General features: G+C 43.4%; 1 long non-coding RNA gene across 1 annotated transcript; it reads right to left on the bottom strand.

Annotated features, from left to right (window-relative positions):
* Positions 1–139: 139 nt before the first annotated feature.
* Positions 140–18032, bottom strand: LOC135408884 (uncharacterized). Its single transcript, XR_010427919.1, has 3 exons — positions 17884–18032; positions 5294–5387; positions 140–302 (listed from the first exon to the last, which is right to left on the bottom strand). It is a non-coding gene; the product is annotated as an uncharacterized LOC135408884 (long non-coding RNA).
* Positions 18033–18988: the final 956 nt, after the last annotated feature.

Here is an 18988-nt window from a genome sequence, read left to right as displayed (position 1 = left end):
GACCTAGTTAAGACCTCCTTCAGGTACAGGACTTGAGGCACCGAGCCACCTATTCACGTGGCAATGACAGATCAATGCTGTAACTGGAGGCTGATTAGCCCTGAGCATGAAAGCACTGAAAGAAAGTGTCCTGACATTCCAGGGAGGAGCTGCCTCCCTCGTACCTGAAGCCCTGGGGACAGACACAGGTGTAGCCATTGACAGCATCCACACACACGGCTCCGTGACGACACTTGTGGCCCACGCAGTCATCATCATCGATCTCGCAGTGCTTACCGCTGTAACCCGGCAGGCACTCGCATCTGAAAGGCAAGAAAGTCGCCCTTAATGGCTTGTTTCCGTGATCACAACAACAGCACACAAAGGCAGCCCAGCGCCAATCTGGTTTGAGGTGGGGAGGTGTTAGCAATTACTCCTGGCAGCATCAAGCAGAATTGCTGCCATCAGAAACGCTCAGGTCCCTCCTGGCTGCCTGCACTTGAGGTTCTGCAATCTGCTGAAATTCGAGCTGAGCAAAGCAACACCCTACTACTGCTTTCCCTCAGCCAAGGCTGTGGAGAAGGGTGATCACACAGTTGTCTCCCAGTTCTGCTAAAGATGACAACATCTTCCCCAACCTCACAGACTTGAAGGGCAATATTCTGCCAGGGCAGTGGCTCTGGTGCCCCAGACTGTGATTTTGCTGGTGCTGACTGAGTGTCTCAGGTTGGCCCTGTGCAGCTCCACGGAGCTCAGGAAGGTTCCTGCCTTCCAAATGGAAGGAATCTGTGAACAGGCCACAAAATTCAGCCAATTTAAAGGAAAAGACCATTGGTTGTGAGACCACCACCTGTCTGCCATTCAATTGCAAGGCAAAATGCTGCTGCAACTACGGAAAGTTATCTTTGCAGCCTGTCCTTTCCCGTGGTGACACTCAGGCAAAGCCTGTACCTGCTGCTGGTGGAGGAACACCGTTCACAGGAGCATCACCATGGGATGTACCCAAGCCTGCAGACATTGCCTTTTGTTTTATTTTATGCAATTCTCAAGTTTGCTGTACGAAGGCTGCATCAGCATTTCTATTTATAAGTCTTGCAGAAGTTTATATCCTGACAATAGAAAATGCATCCCAAAGTCTCTGACTTGGATCAGATCTTTTGGGATTGCTGAGCAGCCTTTTTTTTGAATCTATACTGGAGACAATGTTTAGTCATGAACAGTCTTTAGTCCATAAAACACGTTTTACTCCTCCCAGTTGGATGTTGTTGCACATCTGGAAAACAAAAGGCAAACCACTTCAACCAAAACAAGGGAAGAACTACAGTTAATTTAGCAATAAAAGAGAGGTCTGTGCTCTTGCTAGAGCCTCATGGTTGGACTCAGAGTGCCTGCCACCGAGAGCTGGAAGAGGAGAGACGTTATAAAGTTGAGGGAGGCAGCACCAAGGGCAAAACCACTGCTCCATCAATCTATTTATCCTCCTCCTCCCTGCCAGCAGCCTGGTGGGGTAAGTGCAGGAGGAAGCACCTTGTGCAAAACTTCTTCAGAGGAACTGGACACATGGGAGTGATGAGGATAAATATTTCCACTTTGCAGGCAGCAGTCATTGTGCTGACTCTGGTTCCCAGGACAGTGTGTGGCTCCTGGCCACTCCCCAGCTCACCAGGGCAAGGCAGTGAGGTGGGTGGCACTTGCCAAAGTGCAGCAGCCGTGACCTGTGTGTGCCAATGGCCAGGGAGCAGCTGCCACAGCATCAGGGCTACAGCAGCCACTGTGACCTTCAGTCTCCATGTCAAAATGTGGCTCGTGACTGGCTAAAACAGGGGAGCAAAGCCTGTGGATCTGTGGCTGTCGGGTGGATAAGGCTGGGCAGATCCACACACTTCTTGTCTCCACCCTCCCTGCAGGAGAGGCCCCACCACAACCCTCCACAGCCACAGAAAGGTTGATGTCCCAGCTCTGCACACCTGAATTGCTTTTTTTACACTCTGGTGGCTCAGGGAATACTGTGATTAACATAATGGAGATGACAAAACAGAACAAAAAGCAAAAGGTGTTCCTTCCCCAAACCCTAAGAAGTGGGCAGCATTTTCTGGCAGCATTGCAGTCACACCTGCAAGGAAATAATGTCAATCAAAGGACTTTGTGAGGAGAATTGGCAGCATTTAATCCTGTTGCTTTTTATTGATCCCTGCAGTCCTAATATAAAGTGATGTAATAATGAACGATGTGCAGTTCCTTATATAGGGCTGCCATGCATCAATTTTATGATGTGTATTGGCTATCTCAGTAATGACAGAACCACCACTTTTCTCTGCAGGGCTGCATTAAATCAGCATTTTAGGCTGTCAGGTAATAATTCCAAGCTTTGGAATAACAAACTATATTTATACCATGCTCCAACATCAATACAGTGAATGGAAAAACATGCTCCTTTTCTGAAGTGGTTTTTTTTTTGGAAGTAATTTCATTGTGTTAAACGGTATTTTTTGGTTGATTTTTGTTTTGTTTTGTTTTCTGGCACACCGAAAGCTACTCTTCTTCTATAGTAACAGCGCAATAAAGATGTGGAGGCTGGAAGGGAGAAAAGCCACCTGCAATTTTAGCTCAGAAAGCAAAGAGCTCTGTGCAGCCAGAGACACTGAAATAGTCCAGTTTGCTTCCAAACTTGGCTTTTCCTTTAGAAACATGGAATTCCTTTTGGGTCAGTCTCATCTAAGCTCTTGGTATGTCACATGTAGGTTGAAGCTACCACAAAATTCCTGCCTGGAGTGTAGCAGGTGAGAAATTCAGCCCCGTGAGTTCCTCACCCAGAGTCTTCCCAGAAAACCAAGGTCTCCCCCCACCAGGGAATGATGGCATGGTAGCTCCATCCTTATCCCACACAGTGCCAGCAAGGGACTAGGTGTCAATCAGTAAAAGTCTGATGCAGTAAAGAACGTGCCAAAGAAACCTTCACGTTCAAATCCTGGTAAGAGAGTAATTTATGTGATTAGATCAGTTATCTCATTTCCCAGTGACCACCTGACACCACTACTGTTGAAATCTTGTTTTCTGTTACAGCTTTGTGGTGATGGCAACATTCCCAGTATCAGAGAGAGCCTAAAAACACGTCCAGTTGTATTGAAAATGCTGGCATTTGAATCTGCACTCCATGTCTGTTGCCTTAAAGCCCTGAATCATGTCTTCTATTGCAGGGTCAGGATGGAATTTCCCACCCCAGATCAATAAATAATTTGGCTTCCTATTTTTTTCCTGTCTTTGTCATCTTTTCTTCCCTCTGCAGAGTTGTGGACTGACTAGAGTTGAGGGCAGGACAGACAGACTGTCCTTGCTGCCATGATATCCCTCACTGCTGTGTCCTACTCACATGCCCAGGGCACAAACAGCTCAGGAACAAGCCTGAATCCTGCCATTAACATTCCCTGTCTCTGGAAGCAGACAGAGACACCTGAGCTTGACTCCTTCTGCCTGCAGCATTATCCTGCACCATGACACCCTAAATGGATGGAACATCCCAGATCAGGAGATCAGGTTGCCCCAGGGATCAGCTACAGCACAGGAGCAGAGGCTGCTGATTTCAGTGAGCCCCAGCAGCACACACACCTCACTGCAAAGCTGCTCAGGGCTCTCAGCCCATTTCTGACCAGTTTGGTGCCACTAAAGCATGAAAGAAATAGAAATACTTGCACAACTCTACATTCAAGGCTGGGCAGGCTCCTTCACCTCTCAATTTTCGCTGCTAGAAAGCAAAATGGGAGAGGAGCAGTAAAGAAATAAGGGATTTTTCTGTAGCATCCTACGAATAGTGGAAGGAATAACAAGACAAACAGTATGGAACAATATAATTTTTCTAAATTTAGAAAAACTAAATATAGTTTTTCTACATTATTTCTATATAGTTTTGCTATATTTAGAAAAATAATTATAAGTAGTTATTTAGGCTCCCCTCAAGGGTTAATGGTCTCACTGTGAGGAACACTTTTCTAGCAAGCATGTGAAAAAAAGTGTCTTATTTTCTCCAATTATTTGGGTGGCAGGTATAGAAATGCTTGCAGCAAGAGTAAAACCATTCGGGGCCACAGCTGTCTCTATACCCTCCTTCATCTCATAACCTGATGCAGCTACTGGATTAACCAAAGGCTGGATTAACAAGGAATGAAACCTGCAAAGAACATCAGGGACTATTTATGTACCAGCACACAGCTCCTTATCCTGTACATAATTTCAGGAACCACCCTCAATCATTTAATAGCTTCATCTTTCTCAAGATTTGGAAACATTTCTATCTGGAGGCTTTTCATCCAAAAGAAAGGCTGGACTGTCCAGCTGGCCACCATCTCTAAAATTTTGGTTCATTTCCTTTCAGCTCTCCTGAAATGTCCTGTGTATCAGTTTACACTATTCTGACAGTCTGGTGGCTTCACAGGACACAATCTGACCCCAACTGTGAGTTACCAGGAAGACCAAAGAGTGCTACCATCCCTCTCCTGGGATATACTGGGTGTGCTCCACAAAATCCCAGGAGGGAGCACCCATGATGGCTGGGAGAACAGCCTTAGGGGAAGGTGCAGAATGCAGCTCACACTGCACTGCACTCTCCTGGATTTGTCTCTCCTTCTTACTTCGATTCAAAGATCTTTTCCTGACAAGCTTTCCACAGAGCTTGACTTTTCAATTGGCTGTCTCCATTTGCTAAATTGCTCTGAAATTCCCTCTTCACACAAGGGATGAACACTGCTACTGCACACCTCTCAAAACTCCCCAACCCTCCAGATGTTTTACTGCCACTTAAAACACGAGCCTTTATTTTGCCCCTGTGAAACAGGCAGGTCATTCCCAAAAGGCAAATGCACACACAGACTTCACCAAATCCCAGATGAAGCAAGCAAGGCCAATGGAAAAGGTGAGTCCTGAGTGAGAGCCATCCAGCTCTGGATTTGTTAAGGCTCCTGTTATGCTGCTTGAATTTATAAATGCACTAAGGAACACATAAGGAAACTGTTCTTTTTTTTCTGATGCAGGTTAAGATACTTTGCACTGACTGTTCTGTAAGTTCTCCTTTTGCCATGCTCTCTTCCAGAATAATTTCTCTGCTCTGAGGGTGCATCCACTATTTTCAAGTAAACCACAGAAAGCTAGAAAAGTATGTATGTGTTCATTAAAGATAAAATGTAACATGATCTGAAGCATATATAGTCTTGCATTATTTGTGTAAAGTTTGATTATTTTTGCCCCCAACTCATTGCCAGTTCAACCCCAGCCAAGCCAGTGGGTGGATTTTCCCAGTGTGCAGAGACCAACACATGCTCACCTGGTTCCTTTGTCAAGGGGAACACATTTGGACTCATGCTGGCAGGGGTTTAGGTCAGGAACACAGTGGTTGATCACCTCATCACACAGTTCACCTGAGGAAAGAGAAAAGCAATAAAGCTGTAACACAACTTGGACAGCCCTGAACACCCATGGTATCCAGGGATGGCCAATCTCCCTCAGTGGAGACATCTCAGTAGTTCAGCAGGAAGTGACAATACAACTTGTTGAGACTTCATTAAATTGGGCTCCTTTGACCTACAGCGACCACAGTGTTTCTATCACATGGATTTGAAAGGCTGGTATAAAAAGTACTGACATGTAAACTCCACTTGGAGACAGACAAGGGATCAAATGGGCAGTTCCTGACCCAGAACCTCTTATTTCAAAGCAAGAAAGTGACACAAAAGTGAAGTTGCTCATTAGACCGTAGCATTTTCACACGGACACATATTTTAGCCATAGTTAATACTCTGCCAAAGGAGTCAATTGGACATCATTCTGCAGAAGAAAAACAACCCACAAAGTCTCTCCCTTGAACCTCTGTGACTCTCCATAATAGGAACCAGCTTTAGGGCTGCATGCAATTATAAAACATTCACTATTTATAAGAGAAGTACTAGCTCTATTGTGCTCACAGGAGATGATGTCTTTTCAGAAAAAAAAAAAATCCATCACATGTAAGCTCAGCTCAGCTGTTTCTAGGTATGGTGTGTAACATGCCATGAACCTCCCTGGATTTGTATAAATTTTAATAATTAATAGTTGCAGAATGTTCAAACCCAGATAGTTTATTTAAATACAATCCTTCTCAGAGTCCTAAATTATTAGGTCACACTTCAGTACCCAGGATTTGAGATCCAGCCAAAGACCACAGAAATCTTTGCCTTCCCCAGAATCCAACCTACCCCACACCTCCCAAAGCCTTGCAGGAAAAGCAAAGGTCAGGTAGTCTCAACATGGAAACCCTCAAAAGCTACAGTCCCAAAGTCCCCTGTGCAGCTCTATCAGAAGAGCACATCTGCAGGGTTTCAGGGTTATACATATTTTCTGTGCCTATACACAGCACATACCATCACATAAGCAAACAGGCCATGTGGATAGTGTGGGAAAAAGGATAACATGGGAGGCACTGGAGGGCTGGCAATGTTCTGGGGTGTTTTCACGGGGCTGCAGCTCCACCTGCCTTGGAAGAAACTCAAAACCCCTTACATTTCTCTACACTCCAGTGGCTACGGAGAAACACTTGAAAACACAAGCCAAGCAAACCACAAAGGTCAGAATTCAGATGGAAAATGCAAATCAGAACCATTCATCTCTTATCAGTTTTGTGATCTGGCAGGGGTGTCTGAGAGCACAATTTTGAGGATGACTCTGGTGTTGATAGGTATGGTTTAAGTTGTTAACTCCCCCAGCTGCTAATGCTCAGTCAGGTTATTTTTCCCACATGTCCAGCCTCCCTACAGTACAAGCTACATCTCTCTTGATAAAACTCTTCATATTAGAAGGGAAGTATAAGATGTGTTTGCAAAAATTACCCAATTGTTTTTGTGCATTTCAAACATGGAATATCTGCTGTCTCTTCTTTTGAGAGCTCTCAGGCATAAATGAGACAGTGGAGCGAGAATACAAGGCATGAGAGGGGGCAGCACCAGCACAAACCCTGTACTCACGTGCCACACACCCCCTCATGACTCATTAGTGGGCTGGGTTTGGCAATACTGGAGAGGTCTGACATGGCAACCTGCAGTTTATTGTTCATAGTATCAGTTATAAGACACCCAGTTCCATCTGGAGCCAAGGAAACCCAGGAAGTCACCACTATGAAATACTACCAAGTCTTTTCACAACCCTGGATAAATCCTGGGCAAACGTCATGAAGGTATCCAGCTCAGGAAAGGGGAAATGCCAGTTAAACTGAACACTGCAGATCCATGGGAACCAGGGAAACATCATTCACTGGCCTTGAGGTTTGCCACTGTATTTTACTGCTCCTCAAAAGCAACTAGAGATGCTCAAGTCTCGCCACAATAAACCCCTCTGTCACTGGGGACAGCTATTAACACTGAGGTGGCAGAACTGGAGACAGGTCTGTTTAATGCAACCCCCAAATCCACAGGCCACCAACCCTCCCAAACACTAAAAAGCAAAGGGACTCCCTTGGACCTGAAAAACTGCAGGTCAGACCTTGCTCTGATGCTTGGAACAACTTCCAGTGTGTCATCTCAGAATTCCCCATGTCCCTTGGGTGCTACAGATCTTATGTGAGAATAAACATGAAAAAAACCCTAATTGGCTGGTGACACTAAAAGGACTCAATAAGCTGAAGCTGGAAATATTTTTGGAAGACCATTTAATACCTGGATACAGTGTGGATAGATGCCTTCAACTATGCTCTCACCAAAAATGGTCAACACATACTTTTAAAGTTTCTTTTTTGTTTGTTTTGCTTTGTTTTGAGGAAAAGGAAACAGGCTTTAAAAAATATGAAGTTTCAAAACTCTCAAAGGAAATCATAATTCTTCTTAAAGTATTCTTCTGAACAGTCTTGACAAGTGCTTAGAGATCCAGTAAAAATCTCCCCAAATGTCAAATATTATGACTCACTGTGTCATTCTGAAGACACCACTATCAAAATGTAGGAGAATTCTAGGCTAGGTACCAAACACAGCATCCAAAAAAATGATATTTTTCATGCAAAACTTGGAACATTTAAGGATCCTTCCTGTTATTTTTCCCATCTATCACTCATTAGGGAGTTCACTTGGGAACGCCTTGCAACTAGAGCAGCCTCATCTCAGGAAGAGAATACTTCTGGGTCATTATTTCAGGCCCCACCAGCGTCCAGTAGACACTGCAGAAAGCATGCCAGGGAAATAAAACACTTTCTGAAAATAAAAAACCCAAGGCACCAGCTACATAAAGTCTCTCTCTCCCGTATTTTATTCCCTCAGAAAATATCTGGGCCAAAAAAATCTGCCCTCAGACCTGAGAGTGCAACATTCATTGGTTGCTTTAATGTCAGTATCAGAGGAAAAATCTGATCCTCTGTTTTTTTGGAGTGACACAGAGCTGCTTCTCTGTGCAGCAATGAAAAGTCCAGTCCAAGTTTCTCCCTGGATAGTTATGTGAACCCAAAACCAAAATGGACGTTCATCCTAGGCCAGCTCCTAGCAGCACTGATTGTCTTCGTGGAAGATGTTTGATCGTGCTAAAACAAGAGAAAACTTCAGTGTAACGCTTTCCCAAACGTAGAAAACAATCCAACCTCCCCATTTTTCTCTCTCCCACACATTCTCAAATCAGAGCTCCACAGGTTTCTGAAGTGCTTGTATAAAATGGACTGGGAAACCACAGCTATATTTCTTTTTTAATCAGTGAAACATTTTTCAATCCTAAATAATGAAGGAAGCACTCTGATCTACCACAGGAAAAAAATCGCAATTTTCAGACTGGAACCAAGGTATACTGAGAAGTGGAACAGTAACAGGTGGATCTGCCATCGCTGCTGACTCATGAATTACCAAAAAAAAAGGAAAAAAAAATAAATCTCCAAATAATGACAAAGGTATTCTGCCCTTTCAAAACTACCTCCCTTGTCCCCTTCACCAGCACTGATTGTTGTCTTAAGAAACCGCAACAAAACTTTTTTTTTTTGCCTCATGCAACATTTTCCTGGTCCTATTTTTCAGCAAAATCCTGAATTTCACGGGGTTTTCCGCAGGGCTCACTGCTTCTGAAGAGCTGCCAAGAAACATGCTTAGGCTTTTCTGTAGCCTTCCCCACGTCTCAGAACGAAGCCAAAACAACAATAGAGCAATAAAGAGGACTTTTACACACAGTTTAATAATCATCTTTCTTTTTTCCATTCTGTGCTGTCATGAGAGCTATTTATTTCATGCCCCATTAGGCTTTTAAAGCCAGGATCCAAGTTACACTATTTCTCCTTAATCAGTAAAAGAGAAACTGGATGCAGTAAAAGTATTTTACTTATTTATCTGTAAGTAGAACTGCAGTTCTGAAAAGACAATTTAGAGCACCAATTTGCAACCAGTGAGTTCAATGATTTTTCTTTTGTTCCATAAGTCACTTGGGTGATACTTTGTTCTGTCATTCAGAGCATTCAAGAAACAACTGATGAAGCAACACAGAAAATATTCCTGTCCTTAACGCTAAAGAAGTTTTAGTAGGGCCTGGAAGACGAACAGTAAAAATGCTGTCAAGAATTTCACAATATTACTTGAGAAAAGGAACGTGCTTGCAGTGAGGAAAGGATGGGGAAAGCCTGGCCTGTGTCCACAGAGAAAATATTTCCAGGCCGGACAGGGTGAGCACTTAAACAGTGTGTTGCAATGTTCTGAACTTTGCCAGGTAAGTCAGAATGGAACTCTTGTCTTTACTGCTAATAAAAATTCATGTGCTGTTTTTCTCCTAAGAGATTACTCACTTTATATCTAATAATTTGTACCGGAAGAAATGCCTTCCTTATTTTGTTTTCCCCTGTTCTCTTTTCAGTCATTTAAAAAGAAGTCAGCGCCGACTGGAAATTTCAGAACACTGAACCCAAAAATGGTTGGGTGGAACAGACATAGGATGTTCCTCCAACGGTGTAATTCAGTAAGGAATGTTGTTGATGTTTGATGAAATCGATTTGAGGCTCATCTTAGAAAATAAAAAAAAGATGAATTTTTTTACTTCCAAGCTGTTTGAACTTGCAATGAGGAGATGAGAAACTCTGTGAAAATCCTTCAGTAGCAAATGCTGCCATGTTAGATATCAAAACATCAAGGAAATTACCTGGAATGCACTGTAGCAGAATTCCTTCTGCAGGATTACTGAAGTTTGCTCTTGCTTGATGAACACTGCCCACAGTACTTAGTAGGCAAAGAACTAAGATTTACTTTGTGCTTTTTATCCTGTGTTAGTTCTTAAAATCTCCAGTTTTCACTTACCAGCTTTCAACCTATTAAGTGGGAACCTGAAGTTAGATTCCACATTGAGATTCCCACAGTGCTTTGTTTTTCAGAATCAAGGAGCAACTATCCCAAATCTTGAGGTTTAACGAAAGGATAATGGATAAAACAAGATCTGGGTATGGAAATAACGATCCTTTCACTATTTCAGAATCCTGAAGAAGGAATGTGTTCTAGTTCTGTGCACTGCCAAAGCATGAAAAACCATATTCAACATCCCAAATGCCACACAACGCAGTCTGTGAGACTGAACCAGACAATTTCCAGTGCTCCTACAAGGTGCATTATCCCTCAGAACCACTGTGCCTGGAACAGATCCTGATTTTGCTGGACTACCTAAATTTTTGAGCTGCATTTCTTTATATGGATGCCTTCCAATTTGTCTGGAATCTGTTAGGGACTGATTCAGTTATTCACACAGTCTAGTGCAGTCACACCTGAGATGTCACACGTTAGCTGAGACGTCCTTCCAGAGCTGGCAGAGAGGACACTGCACACACTGTACATTCATATAGTCTGAACATGGGGATGGGGAAATGGGGGCTGTGATCTGTTCAAAACACTGTGCCACTTCTTCCTCCTCATGCTGTTCCCCTGCTCCAGCATGGGCTAAATCCCATGGGACACAGTCCTTCATGACCTGCTCCAACCTTCAGTCCTTCATGACCTTCACCAACGTGGGTCCTTCCCTCAGGCTGCAGTTCTTCAAGAACTGCTCCACCGTGGGTCCCTTCTGTGGGACACAGTTTTTCAGGAGCAGACTGAAGGGACACAGTTCCTGCCAGAAAACCTGCTCCTGCCTGGGCTCCTCCTCTCCATGGGCTGCAGCTCCTGCCAGGAGCCTGCTTCAGGAAGGATATTGAGGTGCTGGAGCAGGTCCAGAGAAGAGCAACAAGGCTGAAGCACAAGTCCTATGAGGAGAGGCTGAGGGAGCTGGGGCTGTTCAGCCTGGAGAAGAGGCAGCTCAGGGGAGACCTCCTCACTCTCTACAACTCCCTGACAGGAGGGTGTAGCCAGGTGGGGGTTGGTCTCTTCTCCCAGTAAGACAAGAGGGTTCGGTCTTAAGCTCTGCCAGGGGAGGTTTAGGTTGGATATTAGGAAGAAATTCTTTACAGAGAGGGTAATCAGCCACTGGAATGGGCTGCTCAGGGAGGTGGTGGATTCCCTGTCCCTGCAGGTTTTTATAATGAGATTGGATGTGGCTCTTAGTGCCATGGCCTGGGAACCACAGCAGGGTTGGATCAAGGGTTGGACTTGATGATCTCAGAGATCCCTTCCAACCCAGCTGATCCTATGTTTCTATGGGTTCTCCCTGGGCTGCAGGGGCACAGCCTGCCTCACTGTGGTCTTCATGGGAGCCTTCCCTCCTCTTTGTCACTGGCCTTGGTGTTTGCACGCTTGCTTCTCTCACATTTTTTCATCAGCACTGTTGATGGGCTCAGCTTTGGGCAGTGGCAGGTCTGAGAGGGGAGCAGCTCCCGATCTCTTCTCACAGAAGCTACCCCTGCAGCCTCCTTCCTCCTCTGCCACCAAAACCTTGCTACGTGAACCCAACACGGTCCCTGAATCAAGGGAGGTCTCTGAAGAGCACTTCATATGCAGAAAGATTTGCTTCTTTCTCACTGTGCTTCTTCACAGACTGGATTTAATGAACTGTACATCCCATTTGAGGATGATTTCATCCCACTCATCCTTTAGGACAGCAGTAGCTGACATTCCATTTTCTTATAGATACACTGTTTCCTGATGAACAAAGAGAAATTCTCTGGTATATCTTATTCCACAAACATGACACTTTACATTTTACAGATGGGAATTTGACCAGAGGAAATCCTGGATCTGGAGCACTCCAACACAACAGGACACCCATACCGAGGCTGAAGACAGGCTGCAGCTCTGCCAGTTACTGTGCTATTTCCTCCTTTAGTCCCAGTAGATGAGATAGGAGACTCCAATCTGATAGCAGTGACATGTGGTTCTCTTCTAAAAAAACAGGGCTGGAAATGGGCTTAGGCTCCTGAACAAAGCCAAAACCTTCCAGCTCTTCCAGCTCTTCTCATTCCTAGTTATACAACTGGGGAATGTGGGTGCCTTTTTATGTTCTGCACAGAAAGCAAACACACTTCATATTTGCCAAGTAACTAAAACTGAGATACTTCCATGTAAGGCAGCACTCCTTCAAATAAAAGGAAGAAAACAGACCAAACTCTGACCACAATTTTGACTCTTTGTCTTGGGGAAGTTATAGCTAAGGTTCCAAAATTTAAAAGAAGCTGATAGTTAAGTACTTGTTTAAGCCTTCAGTGTTTATTAGGCAGTCCATATCCTTGTGGCTGAACCACACTACCTCAAACCTTCCTGTTTCTCTATCAAACATGCAGTTCAAAACTCACAGGGTAGAAAAAGCAGCTGCAGTGCCATGACCCACCTCAGCTGTCACTGGTGCCTGTCTTGGGGTGGTGTCACATCATCTCACAATGGTCATGATGGGAGAGTTCCAGCACAGGGGCAGCCACCCCACAGCTGCTTTCCCTAGGGTTGTTTGGCTGGTCTGGGTGCTTGGCTCTGGCCAGGCAGCGTCACCACAACGGGATGAACCAGGAAAAGGGCCCATAATCACTAACAGGGAGTTCTGCTCTGTCTAAAAACAGCATAGCTGCAAAAATCTCAGATACCATCTACCACAGGACACCACAAGGTCCCCTAAGGTAAAATAGATCTTGGCCTTCTCTTCCAAAGACATCAAACCAGAAATAGTTTTTAGCTTTTTTTTTTTGATTATTTATTTTCAGATATATTTTTTTTTCTGTGATACAAACTGCTTGCAGCTTTTTCCCAGGGAAACAAACTATTTTAAAACACTTGCTCCCCTCCTCTCTCTGTGTATTTTAGAAAAGACCTATTTTAAGCAGTAGAAGCCACTAACTATTATTTTTTAGGTTTCAGAACAAAGAGGGGTGGGTATTTGTTGAGGCTTTTTAGGATCCTTGGAAAGTAGGATTATATTTCCTTTTTTTTTTTTTTTTTTTGTGTGGAAGTGCTACATATTTCTGCTTGTGGCTAAAATCAGATAGGAGGAAGGAAAAGTCCCAAATAAACTAGCAGGTAAAGCATAAAACCATTCAAGGCACACAGTACATGTTTGGTGCAGCCCATTTGTTCCTTTATATATGTTTGGACCCCTCTTCACTTGGATACCCAGAGGAAAATGAGGCTGAGGAGAGGATCTCTTTGGAGGTAAGAGATGCTGTATTTGAATCTAGGACTATGAGCAAAACAGTGATGGCTCTCCAGGAGGTCTGTGACAGCAGTGAATGAGAAAAAGAAGTGGAAAGGAAAAGCTCTGTGAATTGCACCCTACACTTCTAAACTCTAAAGCCAGGGAGAGAGCAGAACGTTTGTGTAAGGCAGAAATTAGAAATATACAAAAAGGGAAAGAACTGGGGTGGCTTATCTAATTCATAGCTTTCTCTTTTGATGTTCCTATATATGTCTCTTTTTCAAGGAGAGGAAAACCTACCAAGCTGTAAGGAGGAGCTCTAATCCACCAAGGATACAACTGGGTTATAAACCAGCCTACACTGCTCAGAGCTGCCTGGATTTGGGGTGCACGATTATCCTGGAGGAAATATATGTTTGTAATTCAGCTTCAGGATTAAAATAACCAGCTGGGCAGAAGAAAAATAAGACATCAGCTGACAATAAAAGCCATCAGGACTCTACTACACAGCATGAGTGTTGGTTTGGTTACTGAAATACAGGCAACAAACACTGAAAATACTGACTTTGAGAATGGTGAGGAAACCTGGTGGTGCAGGTAGAGGCTGGAATGTTTTCATGGTATTCAGCTCTCTGCCTCCCCTCCTCTCAGTTTTGTCTTCTTTAACTTGAATTACTACTTCATAGAATCCATTTGTATTTCCACATTGTTTTGGAGCTAGTAGATGGAAAAGAACTAGGAAGGAGGTTATTGTGTGAGCATGGGTTGCTTTTTGGTGTGGGTTTTTTCTTTTTTTTTTTTTTAAATGAAAGTGAAATGGGGCTGGAGTGTGGGAAATTCTCTCCTCAGCAGTCACTTAACAAATTGGGCATTTTTCATCTACTTCAAGCGGGGAGAAAGACTGTCAGAGAATTTTAAAGGAAAACACTGCAAAATGTTATTAATTGAAGAAAGATTTTTGGCCTTCATTATTCCAACCAATGAAAGCAAAATTCATGCATCATAATTTGGGATACTGTTTCCTAAAAAGGCTATAATGAGTAAAACTAGACAGACAGAACATGGAGCAGGAAAATACTAAGGTATGGAAAAAACCAAGGCCTGGATACTGCGACTCTGTCAACAGTCAAAATTTTCAACACGCACATTTTTAATTTGCATTTCATTTAGGAACATAAGATTTACTATCGTGATTTAACCATTACTCAACTAAACCAAGGGGGACCCGAACTATTTCTTACAGAACAACACACATACACACACGCTCTTGGATCTTCCTCCTCCCTGTAGTCAGACTATTTGTCCTATTACAACACACATTTGTTCCACACATGCAGCATTTACTGAAACATCACTGGAGTCTTACCAGAATTGTGGCCAAGCCCACAGGAGTGATGAGGGGTTCAGGGTACCTGCCTGGCAGTGCTGCCAGAGCCTGCCTGCCTCTCCAGCTGAACAAAGCAGGAATCTGCACGAACTGAGCTGGGCACCTCTAACCAACAGCCTGCATGTTACTGCAAACAGCCCCAGAGGATCAGGACAGAAATGCTCCAGTGTAACACACACCACTCTTGAATTAACGTGGGGTTTAACTTCAGCACCTGCTGAGAAATCCCATCTGTACCCAGAACCAACAACTCTTGCATAATTACATTGATAAAAATTGATAAAAATGTATGGTCTGGATTCGTTCAGCCACAAAGCCCAGCCAGTGACCCTTTTAAACAAATTTCTGTTCTCCATACAAGTGTTGGTGAGAAAAAAAAAGCTTGCTCTGTCTACCTACTCCTTGTTAACAACAGAACTATATATAATATTTGGACACAAGACAAAGGGATATTACCTATATTTTCTGTCCTACTGGATACACCCTGCCTAAGGATGTCTGTGCCCTTTTAGGCAAAGTCCCACATCAAGAGCTCATTGTCCCCAGGCTACTTCACAGGAAAGCTGCTTCCCTGGACAGTACTCTCTGCCATCCATTCTTTGTTCATTCGAACAGAGATCAAATCCATACAAAGCTTTTCTATTCCTAGCAGTCCTGTGCAGTACTGAAGTCACCTGCACCTACTCTTTTTTTTTTTTCTTTTAAATAGATAATGATATTCCTTCAGTATAAAAAGTTTTATCTAAAGAGAACATACACAGAGATGCCCTGGATGTCACAGCAGACTTTCAGTCAAACTCTTTGGTCAACAGATCCCTCTTTTTCCAGGTCAGGCACACAAACCCTTCCCAAGTTTGTCTCCATGACTTGCCTCTGTGCTTCCATGGCATCTCCTCAGCTGCTGCTCAGTCAACTGAGCAACTCCACGATTTCCAACCTCTCATATTTGGATTCAACTCTTAGAGGACCCTCAAAACCACAGTTCAGGTTTGCTTGGCTCGTATGTACTCATGTTTAGCTGATGGCTTCAGTTCCTCCAGCCATTTCATGCTGCTCCCTCCCTTTGTGCTCCAAGGCCAGGTGTGGCTCTGAGGGGTGTTTCAGCCCAGGCAGCTGCACTGCAGTCAGTCCTTCCAGCTGATTGATCAGGTTGGGTGAAATATCCCCCTCCAAAATGGAGGGAAAGCAGGTGAAGGCAATTCCTGTATCACAGTTCACTAAACTCTTCCTATTTTAAGCAACACGAACTATTGGAATCCTTCGGATTCTGTTTTAAGCAACACCCCTATTTTTGCAACCTTTTTCACTTATGATTCCCATTATATTTTCCAGGAGTATTTCTGTCTTTTCTTCAAAAGTTCATTTTGTTTCAGTCTTAGTCAAACTTACTGCCTGCACTGTTAGCAGGTGCTTATGTGTGCAAATGCTTATTGTGTGGCATAAACAGTTGTGTGTGATCCCACATGGCAAGATGGGCCTGGTGTGTCACAAGCTCCTGCTAATAAGCAGAGCCACAGCACAGACAAAATTCAGGTGGAAAAAAACCAAACAACCCAAAAAAACCACTGGAAGATGATCAAAAATATTTCAAAACTGATTCTGAAGTATCACACGAGTTCTCTGGCCCTTATCCAGATGGTCATCTGAGAAAACATCCCAATCTACTTCTTTCCTACCTTTTTTTATCTAAAGAAAAAATAAAATTCTGCAATAATCCTGCAGAAAGGAAAGCACATTTGCATGTATACTGGATTCAGTTCCTTACTAGAGATGTGTTTTCTTGGCTGGGCAAATACATTTCCCCTTGTAAATGTAAAGACTCTGCCTCTTTGTATTGAGTCCTCTTTGAAACCACCCAAGAGTAGCTGACAAAAATAGTGCACAAATAAGCACAGTGGGCTCAACATACTACAAGCAAAACTCTTTGCTAAGCTTAAGTTTTTTAGTTTTTGGCAGAAATATAATTTTAGAGCTCCAATAAACGTGCATTCAAGTCATAAGGCTTTTCTCAGCTGAAGATTTACTTGGGCCTCCTTTGTATCAGCCACAAAAACTATTTTAAGAGTTTGGAAATTCTAGAAGCTTTCCTCCTGCTTTACTCAGCCACTCAAGCTTGATCCTCATTAAATCCCCTGACATGTAATATATTCCAGTGTACAAGAAGCCCTTCATTCCTTCTCCATGCTCTGAAGGTAATAAACCCATTTCAAAGGCTGGAAGTAGGAACTACTGCAGGTGTTTCCTCACCCCTCCACGCTGAGCCAGGAAGGCTGGGCTAACACCATGTGAATTAGTCTGTTCCAGAACAACATGAGAAAAAGCATTTTTAGATCCCAGTTAAGAGGGTTTCTGCTCTCACAGAAGGGTTTGGGAAGGAATTTATCTGAAATGCAGGATGGACGCTGGAAAAACTAAACCCATTTCTAACTCAGTCACCAACCTCTGTGGCCATGGGCTCGGCAGAGGACTCTGTCACCTGCCAGGGGTGCACACTGAAGTCCACAGCTGAGCCCACAGCTTCTCACACAGCCTTTGCTTCTCCACTGGTGGAATGGACATAATGAATTTAAGCAGCACATTGTCAGGCTCTTTTTTTTTTTAAATAAATGCAGACCTCTGAGACCTCAGGGGAAGGCCATGCCCTAAAAGCCAAGATTTTCCAGAACAGGTGTATATCAGACTCAGCTAAGAAGTGGGAATATTTCTGAAATACATTTAGAGAGTTTGTATGCTGAGGTACAGATTTATCTAACACCTTAAACACTATTTTTTAATGTATTTTACAAATGAGGCATCAGTATTTTGACTCAGAAAAGCAGCCATATTTGTGAGCACACATATTGCAATATTAATAGAACTAACATTTCTCCAGGAAGAAATCCAGGTTGCCTTAAAATGGGACTAGATTTTCGGTTAATTATAGGCTCGTACACAAAATAAACATGCATTTGGACCCTTCCCATCAGGCACTTCTCATGGATTCTTGCTCTCTTGTTGTGGCCTTTTCTTACCTGTGTAATTAGGAGGGCAGAGACAAACATAGTTGTTGATCCCATCCACACACGTAGAGTTATTCTCGCAGTCATTATCCTCACAGTCATCTGGGTTTATTTCACACCTCTCCCCCTCATACCCAAGGAGACAAGAGCAGCTTTGGAGAAAGAAAAAAAAAATTAATAAATGTTAGCATGGATCTGAAGGAGCAGGAGATTTGAGGCATAAAACTGAAATGAAAACATACAGAAGTGAGTTGTTGGAGCCAAATTCTCTGCTGCTGTGAGGTTCAGGGCACTTTAACCCTATGTGTTTGGTGACGGATGCAGTCTGATGGTTCATGGGGTCGTGAAATCATTTACATGAGACATAAAAAGCATCAGCAGGAGCCAGGCTCTTCTGTGCTCCCTTTGCCTTCTTAACTGATAACTCTTGCTCTGAACTGAAGTAAGCAACTCCAGGGCAGGGGAGTAAACACTCATCACAATATTCAAATCCTTGGCTTCTCTGTTAATGGTTTTGTGGGAATGTGGACACTTTCCTACTGAGGACTGCACAATCTCAGGGCAGCTTGGCAGCTTTTAGGTAGTTCACTCTCTTCAAAGACCAACTTGAATTGAGTTTACAGACAGGAGCATTTTCTTCTCATTACCACTCTGTCACTTGTCCAAACAAGAAATGCTTGGGAATGATTGCTTTTACAAGTGCAGTCAGGTTTCAGTACTTCTGCAGCTCCTCCAACATCTGTTTGCAGAAGGGCTGATGATGCCCAGATAATTCAACTAAAACACAGACCATGGCAGAGCTGGTAATGGTTCTGTGAGGATGTGGACACCAGTGAAGAATAATTGATATATGGTCCCTAGAAGGAGTGTAACAAACTAAATGGTTGAAGAATGACCTGACATTTTTTTCAATCTCCATTTCCTTTCCTCTCTAGATCTAGAAGCTATGGTTACAAACAGAAGCTTTATATTTTAAACTGTCTGTAAGTGATGAAGAGGTTGAGGCCAGAGTTTCCAAAAAGAGAGTCTAAAAACATGTTTTAAGTGCTCTGGTCATTTCAGTGGCTTATAAGAAGCCAGCAATGGTATTTGAAGTGTCAGTTTTGAAGTGCCAGCA

Source organism: Pseudopipra pipra, unplaced genomic scaffold (genome assembly GCF_036250125.1).
Source record: "Pseudopipra pipra isolate bDixPip1 unplaced genomic scaffold, bDixPip1.hap1 HAP1_SCAFFOLD_76, whole genome shotgun sequence".
NCBI classification, from domain to species: domain Eukaryota; kingdom Metazoa; phylum Chordata; class Aves; order Passeriformes; family Pipridae; genus Pseudopipra; species Pseudopipra pipra.
Note: the sequence above shows the minus strand (reverse complement) of the source record. Positions and strands in the feature narration are given on the sequence as shown.